This window comes from Trichechus manatus, unplaced genomic scaffold (genome assembly GCF_000243295.1).
Source record: "Trichechus manatus latirostris isolate Lorelei unplaced genomic scaffold, TriManLat1.0 scaffold00008, whole genome shotgun sequence".
In the NCBI taxonomy this organism is placed as follows: Eukaryota; Metazoa; Chordata; class Mammalia; order Sirenia; family Trichechidae; genus Trichechus; species Trichechus manatus.
The window spans coordinates 4,381,063-4,392,075 of NW_004443944.1; positions in this window are offsets into that span (position 1 = coordinate 4,381,063).

The following is an 11,013-nucleotide window of genomic DNA, read 5'->3' on the forward strand; positions in this document are numbered from 1 at the left end:
ACAGGCAGGGTGGGCGCTGTTGGGGCTCAGAGACCTTCCCAACAGGAGCAATTGGCCTGAGGGCTCTGGTGACCCCTCAGAGTGGGGGTCTGAGCTGTGCCGAGGGCAGGTCCACCCAGGCCGTGGCTTCTGCTAAACGGAGACAACAGGCTGACCCCCAAAACCAGCCTCCACGCTGGAAACACACAGTTTCCGGAGCAGGTACCTGTATAAGACCTGCTCTCTAGCTTCTGTAATACCGTTTGAGCACCCACACCAAGGAACCCTTCTGCACCCTCATCCGCCATACCCATACCCGCATCTCCGTTTCCCCTTGGGTAAGTGCCCCAAGCCCCAAGGCAGGAGTTTCAAGTACAGCTCATCAATGGACTCCCTGCCGGCTCTAACCTCTCTCTGTCCCGTTTCCTGTGAAAACCCCAATCCTCAATGCTGCCTACAGTCCCGCTCCATCGCGGCCCATGAGCCCCCCATGTTTCCCTGGTGGCCCTGTGCTGTGAACACCAGGGCCTGTGAGGGGAACAGACTTTAAGCGCTTCCCACCTGCCTCTACTAATTCATTTTCAACTTCGTTGTTGTTTGGTGCCGTCGGGTAGATTCCGACTCATAGTGACCCCATGTGACAGTAGAACTGCCCCATAGGGTTTTCTTGGCTGTAATCTTCATGGGAACAGACTGCTAGGTCTTCCTCCTGTGGAGCCACTGGGTGGGTTCAAACTGCCGACTTTTTGGTTAGCAGCCGAGCGCTTAACCACTGTGCCACCAGGGTCCCTTTGCTGTCCCTCCAGCATTACTATTCCACCAAGTTAAACGCGTACTGCCACCACACTGAGGCAGGCACAGGTGTCTCTGCAGGGGGCCCAGGCCATCGAGACCTGCCTTTCTTGAAAGATCGCAGCTGACGAATAAGTACCCATGACAAGTGGGTCTCCCCATCCCCCGCCAACCCCCATGATGAGCCCTGGCTGCCTAGAGCTGCAGGGAGAAACCTCCCCTATCCCAGCAGGCAAGATGATTGATTAGTGATGTCTGCCAAAGAAGAGGGCCTGGGAGAGCAGCTCACAAGCCACGACTGGAGCCCCCGCGCTCGGTGATTGGTGTTCACTGTGGGGTGGGGTGCAGACTGCTCTTTAGTTAATATCCAGGTCAAAAACCCAAAAACCAAACCATTGCCTTGGAGTCGATTCTGACTCATAGCGACCCTATGGGACAGAGTAGAACTGCCCCATAGGGTTTCCAAGGAGTGGCTGGTGGATTCGAACTGCCAACCTTTTGGTTAGTGGCTGAGCTCTTAACCACCGCACCACCAGGACCCCAGCATCTAGGTCAGAGGCCAGCAAACTTTCCCCGTAAAGAGGCAGACAGAACATATTTTAGGTTTGTGGGCCTTGCGATTTCTGCTGTTGTAGCACAGAACTAGTCAGAGACCACTTACAAACAAATGGGCAGGGCTGTGTTCAGATAAAACTTTACTTTTACAAAAACAGGTGGCTGGAGTTGGCCTCTGGGAAGTAGTTTGCCAGTCCCTGGTCTAGAACGCTGCATCCGCTTCACGGGAGCTGTGGTTTGCCATGAGAAAGCAGGTCTGTGGTTAAGCCAATCCGACAAGGAGTTATTGAAATCCCCGGGTGGTGCACAGTTAAGCACTTGGCTGCTAGCTAAAAGGGCGAAGGTTTGAATCCACCCAGGGGGCTTTGGAAGAAAGGCGCGGTGATCTACTTCCAAAAAATCAGCCACTGAAGGCCCTATGGAGGACAGTCCTGCTCTGACACAGACGGGGTTGCCATGGATCAGAGTTGACTCAACAGCAATTGGTCTGGTTTTTTCCTTTTTCTTTATTGTGTGCTCGTCAGCCCCTATCCTGTGCTAAAGGACTTTATGCATTATTTTACCAACTGCCCAATAAACCTAAGACAGACTATTGTGATTCTCGTTTTAGACAAGAAGTCAAGGACCACTTAGGCTATGGAACTGGTAAGTCTCAGATTTGAAACCCAAACCCAGGTTTGCTGGATTCCAGTGCTCAGGGCCCTAGAGACACTGTGGCGGGATGGGAGATGTGTCCCGATCTCTGAGCAGGAGATGAGGGGAGGGTATCAGCAGTCCCTGGCGGAGTAAGTGGTTAAGCACTGGACCGTTAGCCAAAAGGTTGGAGGTTCGAATCCACACAGAGGTGCCTCAGAAGAAAGCCCTCGCGATTTACTTCCGAAAAGTCAGCCATTGAGCACAGTTCTACTCTGACACACACGGGGTTGCCATGAGTCAGAACCAACTGGAGGGCAACTGGTTTTTTCACTGGGTATGTGTCACTGCTCCAAGTTCTGGAGTCTAGAGGTGAATCCAACAGCCAGAACTCCCTGCCCTGTGGCTTACAGTCTGGCCAACGATGGCGAAGCTCTCGTCACTCTCACTTTTAATGCAGGTAGGAATAAGCTGGGAGTCCTTTCCAACAATTACTTTGTTTTCTTTCATCTGCAGAGGTGGATCGTGGCCGGGGGTCAGGCGCCCTCTGGTGGCTGCCAGGAGGCGTGCAGCAGCACTGCGGGAAAGAGCTGAGAGACCCTCCCCAAAGGAGCGGATGCTGAGGGACAGCCTGGGGCCTGCAGCCCAGAGTCACAGGAAGCAAGGTGACATTTCTTAAACTTCTTGTGTTTCATCTCGTAAAGGCACATGAATTTTGTCTTCTGCCTTCTTTGTACTGATATCAGAACAACCAGCTTCAAGGTGTACACTTTATGCCCTGTGACTCCCACAGCCCCTTGATGAACAGCTGTGTCTCCTGGGGGAACATGCATGGGCAGCAGCGTGACCACATGGCAGCCTGTGGGGACAGGTCACAGCCCACCTTTGTCCTGGGGGCTCCTGTGCGGGGCTGGGGGCTGCTCCAATGGTGGCTGCTCCCTCACAGCCCTGGCCTCTCACTGGCCTGTCCTGTGAGGCTGTGTGCAGGTGTGGGGCAGGGCCCTGGCAGCCACCTCCCTGGTTCTTTCTGTGAGAACCTCCCCATGTCTTGCTCTCGCTGTCTCTGTCTGCCTGTTCTTCGCCACTTCCCTGGCGAATCGGTCTCTCACTGTCTCTGCTGTCTCTCTGACGGTCAACAGTCTCTGTCAGTCTCTCTGTCTCTGACTCTCTGTCCCTCTCTCTCTTTTTCACTTGCTCTCTCTCTGTCTCTCTGCGTTTCTGCATTTTGCCCCATGCCGCTCTGTCTCTCCCTCCCTGCCTGACCTTCTTGCCCTCTGCCGACGTGGTAGGAAGGCTCCTGTCTGACCCTTCTCATCCACAAACACACGCTCACACACCTGCCCAGAACCTCCTCCTCCAGCCTCTCCCCATCCCGTGAGCACCTCAGCCTTCTGTGCAGAGTTGGGAAAATGGTTTCCATTTCCCGAAGGTGGATCCTGACTGACATAGTCCATGACGCCTGGTATGGAAAAGGGCTGTCACCCCCACGCTAGGTGCCCTTGATAAGCCAAGTCTCCTGGGTGGCAGCACTGATATCGTGGCCAGGCCTGAGGCTCACTGGGAACCAGGGTTGTGATGATCGGTGACGTCAGCAAAGGAGACGACGTGGGTGCAGGTGGCCACACAGGCGGCCGCCCCTTTGCGCCTTGTTGAGAGTATGGACTCACAGGTGGGCACCCGGATTCAAACATGGTGCTGCCTCTCACAACAGTGCCACTGCAGCCAAGCCCCCCAACCTCTCTGACCCTCAGAATCCCAGCAGTAAATGGGGGTGCTTAACAGAGATGGTGTATGAGGGCTTATGCCGGTCATATGTGCCTGCAGGTCCATTTCTCACCCTCTGGTCTGTTCTGGGAGCCCTGGTGGCACAGTGGTTAAGAGCTATGGCTGCTAACCAAAAGGTCAGCAGTTCGAATCCACCAGCCGCTCCTTGGAAACCCTATGGGGCAGTTCTACTCTGTCCTGCAGGATCGATATGAGTCGGAATGAGCTCAACAGCAACAGGTTTGGTTTTTGTTTAGTTCTGCTCTGAGGAGTCCCTGGGTGATGCAAATGGTTAACACCCTTAGTTGCTATCTGGAAGGTTGGAGGTTCGAATCCACCCAGAAGTGCCTTGGAAGAAAGGCCTGGCAATTTGCTTCCCAAAAATCAGCCATTGAAAACCCTGTGAAGCACAGTTCTACTCTGACACACGTGGGCTCGCCATGAGTCGGGGTGACTCCACGGCAGCTGCTTTGGTTTGGTTTTGGTTCTGTTCTGGATTCAAAGGGATGGACGGACTCCCCCAGGCTCGCGGTGGGGTGTGGCTGGTGGAGGCTGTCCCTCCCAGCCTGGCAGCATCCTCAGCAGGGGCTGTGCCTCCCCCTGGGCTCCAGCTTCCATCCAGAGACCCTCTGGGCTCCCCTCACACCTCCCGTCTCTTCCCAGAGACCCCCTGGGCTCCCGTCACACCTCCCGTCTCTTCCCAGAGACCCCCTGAGCTCCCCTCACACCTCCCGTCTCTTCCCAGAGACCCCCTGGGCTCCCGTCACACCTCCCGTCTCTTCCCACTCTGCTGAATCCCTGGGTTTGCCCACAGCATGACTGCGTAGCTCATTCCCTGCCTCAAAGATGCTCTCGGCACATACTAGATGCGGTGACTGTTTCCTGACGGATACAGCATGCAGTCTTCGCCCAGCACGTGGCAGGCAGTGAAAGCTCAAACCTCGAAGGTGTCTCCTGTTACAGCTGAGCAAGACCTGCCTGCGGGTCAGTTCTGGGCGGCGTGGGGGGGCTGCCAATGAGGTGTACAGCAGGGACATGTGCACAGGCTACAAACAGCCCACAGGACTCAGGATGGACGAAGATGAAGAACGAAGGACTCACGGGCGGCGGGAGGAGGAAGGTGACAGCATTTATAGAAACAGCAACAACAATAACAAAATCATGGCCGCTGGATCATTTGTTGTTTTACAGTTGCCATCAAGTTGACCACCACTCACGTGACCCCATGTGTGTCAGAGTAGAACTGTGCTCCCCAGGGTTGTCAATGGCTGGTTTTTGGGGAGCAGATCACCAGGCCCTTCTACCAAGGCATTTCTGGGTGGTCTCAAACCTCCAACCTCTCCGTTAGCAGCTGAGTGTATTAACCATTTGCACCACCCAGGGACTCTGGATTACTTGCTGTTGTTGGGTGCCATTGAGTCAGTTCTGACTCGTAGTGACCCCATGTGACAGGGTAGAAATGCCCCAGAGGGTTTTCTAGGTTGTAATCTTTACGGGAGCAGATTGCCATGTCTTTCTCCTGCAGAGCCGCTGGGTGGGTTTGAACCGACAACCTTTCACTTAGTGGCCGAGCGTTTCACCATTGGGCCACCAGGTACCTTCGATTACTTGTCCTGCCACCGAGTAGGGTAGGGAAGCTGTGGCTCATGAAATCTGCTAGGTCTCCCTCTATTGGCCACTGGGAGAATTGCAGCCAAGCATCTCCTGTTACCCAAAGGAGAAAGTAACATGAATAAATTGAAGGGTGTAATAAAACGGTTTAAAATTATTTTTTTTAAGTTTATGTGAACTCCATATTTTAGTGCATAATATAACCATGTTTTTAATAAATATAAAACAGTGCTTTGTTTCATCCTTGGTTTCAGTGAAATCCTCCCTGTTACCTGGTGGTCCCCAAGAGCCCCTCAGGGTGTGCCCCTGCCTCTGGATCAGGATCAGGGTCCGAAGCTCTTAGAGCTAAGTCTGTGGTCTTCTCATCATGTAGGGCTGCCAGATCAAAAACAGGACACCCAGTTAAATTAGAATTTCAGATCAACAATGAATAATTTTTAGCATAAGTATATCCCTTGCAATATTTGGGACATACTTATACTAAAAATTATCTCTTGTTGACCTGAAATTCAGATTTAACTGCTGTCCAGTATTTTTATTTGCTAAATCTGGCAGCCCTATCATCAGGGGATTACCACCCCAGCCCCTACTCTGGGCCAATGTCACACCCAGTCCTTACTCTCCCTTCCTTGGGCTCACCTTTCCCTCTTACAGAAGGCCACCTGCAGCCACTGTGGAGCAAGGTGGACATGCATGAACACATGAATGTAACGCTGGTGTTGGCTCCTGGGCATCTCCAGCCCAGGCCTTGAGCAAGGGGCTTCATTGCTCATGCCAAGTCCAGGAGTTCAAGTTCTAAGGTCACATCCCTGCTGGAGGAGGGGGGATGAAGGGGGCAGGAAGTGTAGTGAGTATGGATCTGAGTTCACACATTAGATGTATAAGAAACAGAATGTTTTTATGAATCAATATTACTTTTCTTCCCAGCACCCCATCTGCTGGGTGCGTGGTGAGACTTGACCTCACAGCTCCAGCTTGCATCTGTTGGGGTGTTTGCTGGGCCCTTGAGGAGGCAGGGCCCCGTCACATTCTCCATGTCATTTGGCCCATGCCTCCCTGCTGAGAGGGTCCTGCTGGGGATGAGGCTCCCTCCACTACCTTCCCACCAACTTTGGGGAAACAAGCTTTTGCTCCTTATGGCCATTGGAATCTCAGCCTGTGAGTTGAGCGTCCAGCCGCCATTTTTTCTCCTCAGGCTATGGCCTCCCCAGGGCACTGTCCAGGAGGCAGAGCACAGACCCCCTCCTCTGGGAACCCCAACTTCTGTGCCCCTGTGCCCCTCTGGCTCTACCCTCCCTTCAGTGGGAGCCGACCTGCCCTAACACGTAAGACCTGGGGCAAGAATCCTATAGAGCCCACATACCATGACCAAAAACCCACTGCCATCAAGTCAATTCCAACTCATAGCAACCCTCTAGGACACAAGAGAACTGCTCTATAGGGTTTCCAAGGCTGCTGTCTTTATGGAAGCAGACTGCCACATCTTTCTCCTGCAGAGCAGCTGGTGAGTTCCAACCCGCGACCTTTCAGTTCACAGCTGAGTGCTTAACCACTGCACCATCAGGGCTCCTTTTTCAATACCATGTTTTTTTGTTAGGTGCTGTTGAGTCGGTTCCGACTTACAGTGACCCTGTGTACAACAACAAAACACTACCTGGACCTGCGCCCTCCTCACAATCATTGTTATGCTGGAGCCCATTGTTGCAGCCACTGTGTCAGTCCATCCTCTTGAGGGTCTTCCTCTTTTTCAGTGACCCTCTACTTTACCAAGCATGATATTCTTCTCCAGGGACTGGTCCCTCCTGACAACATGTCCAAAGCACGTGAGACATAGTCTTGCCATCCTTGCTTCTAAGGAGCATTCTGATTGTACTTCTTCCAAGGCAGATTTGTTCATTCTTCTGACAGTCCATGGTATATTCAGTATTCTTTGCCAACACCATAATTCAAAGGTGTCAACTCTTCTTAGGGCTTTCTTATTCGTGGTCCAGCTTTGCATGCGTATGAGGTGATCAAAAGACCATGGCTTGGGTCAGGAGCATCTTAATCCTCAAAGTGACATCCTTGCTTTTTGACACTTTAAAGAGGTCTTTTGCAGCTGATTTGTCCAAAGCAATACATCATCTGATTTCTTGACTGCTGCTTCCATGGGCACTGATTGTGGATCCAAGTAAAATTAAATTCTTGGCAACTTTAATCTTATCTCCGTTTATCATGACATTGCTTATTGGTCCAGTCGTGAGGATTTTTGTTTTCTTTATATTGAGGTGCAATTCACGGTGGTCTGTGATCTTCATCAGTACATGCTTCAGCTCCTCTTCACTTTCATCAGGCAAAGTTGTGTCATTTGCATACGGCAGTTTGTTAATATGTCTTCCTCCAATCCTGATGCCTCATTCTTCTTGTCATAGTCCAGCTTCTTGGATTATCTCCTCAGCATACGGATTGAACAAGCATGGTGAAACGATGCAGCCCTGACACACACCTTTCCTGACTTTAAACCATGCAGTATCCCCGTGTTCTGTTTGAACAACTGCCTCTTGGTCTCTGTACAGGTTCCACGTGAACACAATTAAGTGTTCTAGAATTCCCATTCTTCACAAATGTTATCCATAATTTGTTATGATCCACACAGTTGAATGCCCTTGCGTAGTCAATAAAACACAGGTAAACATCTTTCTGGTATTCTCTACTTTCAGCCAAGATCCATCTGACTTCAGCAATGATATCACTCATTCTACATCCTTTTCTGAATCTGGCTTGAATTTCTGGCAGTTCCCTGGTGATGTACTGCTGCAATCAATTTGAACTATCTTCAGCAAAGTCTTACTTGTGTGTGATATTAATGATATTTTTCAATAATTTCCACATTCTGTTGGATCACCTTTCTTTTGAATGGGCACAAATGTAGATCTCTTCCAGTGGGTTGGCCAGGAAGCTGTCTTCCAAATTTCTTGGCATAGATGAGTGAGTGCTTCCAGTGTTGCATCCATTTGTTGAAACATCTCGATTGATATTCTGTCAATTCCTGGAGGCTTGTTTTTCATCATTCCCTGCAGTACAGGTTGGACCTCTTCCTTCAGTACCATCGGTTCTTGATTATGTGCCTTCTGAAATGGCTGAACATCGACCAATTCTTTTTGGTACGGTGACTCTGTGTATTTTTTCCATCTTCTTTTGATGCTTCCAGCACCATTCAGTATTTTCCCTGTAGAATCCTTCAGTATTGCAACTTGAGGCTTAAATTTTTCTTCAGTTCTTTCATCTTAAGAAATGCCAAGCACGTTCTTCCCTTTTGTTTTTCTAACTCCAGGTCTTTGCACATTTCATTATAACATTTACTTTGTCTTCTTGAGCTGCCCTTTGAAATCTCCTTTTCAGCTCCTTTACTTCATCATTTCTTCCATTTGCTTTAGCTATTCTACATTCAAGAGCAAGTTTCAGAGTCTGTTCAGACATCCATTTTTTTTTTCTTTGCTGCCTTTAAATGACCTTTTGCTTTCTCCATGTATGATGTCCTTGATGCCATCCCACAAGTCATTTGGTCTTTGGTCATTAGTGTTCAGTGTGTCAAATCTATGCTTAAGATGGTCTCTAAATTTAGATGGGATATAGTCAAGGTTGTATTTTGGCTCTTATAGACTTGCTCTAATTTTCTTCAACTTCAACTTGAACTTGCATATGAGCCATTGATGGTCTATTCTGCAGTTGGCCCCTGGCCTTGTTCTGACTGATGATGTTGAGCTTTTCCATTGTCTCTTTCCACAGAAGTAGTCAATTTGATTCCTGTGTGTTCCATCTGGCGAGGTCCATGTGTATAGTCATTGTTTATGTTGTTCAAAAAAAGTATTTGCAATGAAGAAGTCGTTGGGCTTTCAAAGTTCTATCATGTGATCTCTGCTGTCATTTTTATCACCAAGGCCATATTTTCCAACTACAGATCCTTCTTTGTTTCCAACTTCCACATTCCAATAGCCAGTAATTATCTACGCATCTTGATTACATGTTGGATGAATTTCAGACTGCAGAAGTTGGTAAAAATCTTCAATTTCCTCATCTTTTGCATTAGCAGTTGGTGGGTGAGTTTGAATAAAAGTCATATTAACTGGTCTTCCTTGTAGGCGTATGGATACGATCCTATCACTGACAGCATTGTATTTCAGGATAGATCTTGAAATGTTCTTTTTGAGGACAAATGCAATGCCATTCCTCTTCAATTTGTCATTCCTAGCATAGTAGACCATATGATTATCTGATTCAAATGGCCAATACCAGTCCATTTCAGCTCACTAATGCCTAGGATATCAATCTTTCGCGGTCCACTTAATTTTTGATGACTTCCAATTTTCCTGGATTCATACTTTGTACATTCCATGTTCAGATTATTAATGGGTATTTGCAACTGTTTCTTCTCATTTTGAGTCGTGCCCCTTCATCAGATAAAGGTCCCGACAACTTTACTCCATCCACACCAATAAGGTCGACTCTGCTTTGAGGAGGTAGCTCTTTCCCAGTCATATTTTGAATGCCTTCCAACCTGAGGAGCTCATCTTCTCCACTATACCAGACAATGTTCTGTTGGTATTCATAAGACTTTCACTGGCCAATTTTTTTTGAGAAAAAACTTCCAGGTCTTTCTTCCTAGTCTTTCTTAGTCTGGAAGGTCCACTGAAACCTGTCCACCATGGGTGACCCTGCTGGTATTTGAAATATTGGTAGCATAGCTTCCAGCATCACAGCAACATGCAAGCCACCAGAGTATGAGAAACTAACAGACGCGTGGGGCTACATACCATAGTTTAGACTAAATATTTAAAGACTATAAATCAAGCTAACACACAACCAAATGCAATACGTCTGTCCTCCTACCCTGACAAACCTACCTTCGTAACAGCCTGCAAAAAGTCTTGGTGTGGTGCAGACGGTTAAAGCATTCAGCTGCTAACCAAAAGGTTGGAGTCTGAGTCTACCTACTCAAAGTTAGGTTGCCATGAGTTGGAGATGACTTGTGGCAACTGGTTCACAACCTGCAAGGCCAAGTTCTTATCTAGAATTCTCAGAACAGGGAAGCAGCAGGGAGCCAGCCCCAGCCCTGGCCCCTGGATCATCATCCAGCCACCAATTCTGTTCTCACTGCAAGGAGCTTCACAGACACCTGTGGACTGTTCAGTGCACATCTCCAAGCTCTGCACACCTCCTTCCTGCAGCTAACAGCAGGCAAATGTTTAAAAAATTTAATTATCACACCATGGGAGCAACAGAAAATATGTGTTCTATTATGAGAAAAAGCAGGTTATAACATGCAACTTTTTTTTTCTCTTCTTTTTTTATTGTATTTTAGATGAAGGTTAACAGAACAAACTAGTTTCTCATTGAACAGTTAGTACACATATTGTTTTACGACATTGGTTAACAACCTCATCACATGTCAACACTCTCCCTTCTCGACCTTGAGTTCCCTATTACCAGCTTTCCTGTCCTCTCCTGCCTTCTAGTCCTTGTCCCTGGGCTGGTGTGCCCCTTTAGTCTTGTTTTGTTTTATAGGTCTGTCTAATCTTTGACTGAAGGGTGAACCTCGGGAGTGACTTCATTACTGAGCTAAAAGTGTGTCCGGGGGCCATACTCTCAGGGTTTCTCCAGTCTCTGTCAGGCCTGTAAGTCTGGTCTTTTTTTGTGAAT